Here is a 2,996-nt window from a genome sequence, read left to right on the forward strand (position 1 = left end):
TCAGCACAACATAAAAGCCTTGAAAGCAGATGTCTGATGACAGGAAAGTCATTTTAAATGTGGAAGAATTAGAAATGGCTAATAATTCTGGCTAAAAATTCTAAAGGCAGGACTCAGAATATTTTAGATGTTTCACGTAATGTCAGGCAATCAGTAGGGGCTATGGTTTGATTGTGTCCCCCATATTTCAAATGCTGAAAACTTAATCTCCAAATTTGTATTTTTTTAAATAATTACTTTATTTAACATTATTTATTTATTTATCTTTAATTTAACTAGAATGAGAGAGAAAAAGAGAGAGAGGGAAAATGAGAAAGCAAGCTGCCAGGTCCAGGACTTGAACCGTAGTCAGCCATATGGGAGTCCAGCGCCCTTAACCATCACACCACCTGCAGGTCCCGCAAATTTGTTTATTAGTGATATTTACAAGTGGAGCCTTGGAAGGTAATTAGGATTAGTAAAGGTCATCATGGTGTGGCCTCCATAAACAAATTAAATAGATAATAGTAATAATAAAGGCTCTAGATAAAAAGGAGAGGCCTGAACTGACATTCATGCTCTCTCTGCCATATGATGCTTCTTGACATGTGATACAGCAGGGAGACCCTCCTAGATGTTGTCACCTTGATGTTAAACTTCCCAAACCTCGAGAACCATGTGCCAAGTACACCTCTACTCTATGTAAATTACCCTGTTGGTGGTGTTACAACAACAGATAAGGTTGGGACCAGCAGTTAGCATAATGGCTATGTCGCTGGGCTCCCATGTAGTCAACCGCGGTTCGCGTCCCGGACCCAGTGGCTTAAAACTCACACTGGGCGTGTGTGCGTGCTTGCCCAAGATCCTGAGAGGAGAACAGATTGCAGCGTGGCCATCCCCCCGGGGAGTGATTTCTTGCTTTCTGTCTCTCTGCCTCTCTCTGTCTGTCTGAGAGGCCAAAGCCTAAAAAAAAAAAACCCCTCAAAAAAAAAAAAAAAAAAAAAAAAGAGGCTGTAGGTTCATCCTTTCAATTCTGCTTTAGGGAATCCACTTTATTTTGCCACCATCTGCTTTGAGACGAAGTGTTCTTTAACTTTATTTTCCCTGCATTACTGCTAGATGTACTGACTATTCCAGCTGAAATTAGCTCTATTTCCCTGTGCTTAAATCTTCTTGATAGTTATTGATAATGCCATTTCTCTACAGCAATGAATCACTTAACCAAGGACATACTTAATTTCTTTAAACTTTTCTCTTGATGTTTTCTTCTCCCTCTCCTTCTTAACCAAATTCTGATTAGTGAGCTCATTACTATTAGTACCTGAATGTCTTTTAACAATGTAGCAAATTTGAGATGTTTTCATCAAAGCAGGGAAATTGCTACTTCTCTCTTGCATCACATTGAGATTGATTTTTTGGTGCCAAGAATTTATCTCCATTTTGAGGCTACCTCACGGCAAAGGAACACACCATCACTGGCTATTTTGAAGCCTGAGTGGCTCAAAATTGACTTAAATACACATCCTTTTGGTCTAGATGAAGTTATTTAAAAGTTGATACTGAAACCAGCAGGCAATATGGTGGCTAAGGCACTGGACTCTCACAAAGGCTGACTGCAGTTCGAGTCCCAGACCCATTGGCTTATAAATCACACAGGGCAAGTGTGTGTCCATGTCCAAAATCCATGGCCAGCTCCCGGTGTTGATTTACTTTTCCTCTCACTCTCTCCAGTGAGTACACACTCCCTATGGCAAAAACCTTAAAACAAAAAAAAATTAGTTGGTGCCACTTTCTTAAATCGATTAACGTTTCTAGTCTCTTATGGCTTCATAAATTCTTATTATAAACTCTGTTCACTTGTTAAGTACAAAAAGTGTGTCAAAGAGCTTTAAAGGCTGCCATCATTGGGTGATACATAAAAGTGCAACTTAATAAGTAATTTATGAAATAGCTGTCTACTGGTACACAGAATTATGAAGTTTTTTTTTTTTTTTTAAATAAAATGAGAACACAGTCCCCCACCACCATAAATTGTGCAGTCGAGTTTCTCACATTTGGGGAAATCGCAAGAGTAAGCACATCCAGAGTGCAATGGATAAGCCTCGCCCTGGGAAGACCACCTTCACGACCATGGTATCTCCCCTACCAGGTAAGTAGGAGAATTAATGAAGTTTTCAAAGGTACTCTCTTAGCAGTCAATGAGTAGCTTAGATGTTGGGAGATTTTGACTTCAAGTCAAAGAAACAAAGACTACAAAATTATTAAAATGGAAACGAAGAAAAATGTTATCTGACTCAGAGATTGTAAATAAGAGACCTACTGGCTTAGTCTGGTTTGGATTGTATGGATTTTTTAAATTTTGATTTTAAGAATTTTACAGCTGGATTTTTAAAATTTTGATTTTGAATATCTTTAGAAAATGCTAACTGACCTTCCTTCTACCATACCAAACATCATCACTGCCTTATTCTTGACCTCATTCGTGCAATTTCATTAAGTGGCTGGCACCTAAATGAATGTAATTCTGTGATGCACTTTTTACAGATAAGGAAAAGAGAAAAATTGTGAGTTAGGTCATTCATTCAAAGTAACAGCATGTTTCCCAGGTAGTTGACCTCAAAAATATCCTGATTCCATGTCTAAAGTCTTTTTTTCCCTATTTTTTTAGATTTTGATAGAGGGTGTGTAAGTGCCCCATAGAGAAACACACAGAGAGAAGGTTAGAAATCACTCGTCAGGGGGAATGGCCATGCCACAACCCCCTCTCCACCAATCTCTCCTCAGGTTTCTGGGCATCACATACTTGAACCCTGGGACTTGAACAGTTGGCCATATGGGATCCAGTGCCTCAACCCCCCTGCCACCTGCCGGGTCTAGAGCCTTTTTTTTACTTCGTATGTTGTTGTATTTGTCTCAGAGATTAAAGTCAGAATCAACCAAACATCTAGTTATTAATATAACATTTCGTATTTTTGTAAAATCACAAAAAAAATTTAGAATGAGCAGTGGAAAGGAAG

The 2,996-nt window shown here is 38.8% G+C and overlaps 1 non-coding gene across 1 annotated transcript; it reads right to left on the reverse strand.

Moving 5' to 3' along the window:
* Window positions 1-1,972: 1,972 nt before the first annotated feature.
* LOC114008955 (U1 spliceosomal RNA) lies at window positions 1,973-2,136 on the reverse strand. The gene has a single exon (XR_003550442.1). It is a non-coding gene; the product is annotated as a U1 spliceosomal RNA (small nuclear RNA).
* Window positions 2,137-2,996: the final 860 nt, after the last annotated feature.

Source organism: Tupaia chinensis, unplaced genomic scaffold (genome assembly GCF_000334495.1).
Source record: "Tupaia chinensis unplaced genomic scaffold, TupChi_1.0 Scaffold000421_1, whole genome shotgun sequence".
Classification (NCBI taxonomy): Eukaryota; Metazoa; Chordata; class Mammalia; order Scandentia; family Tupaiidae; genus Tupaia; species Tupaia belangeri.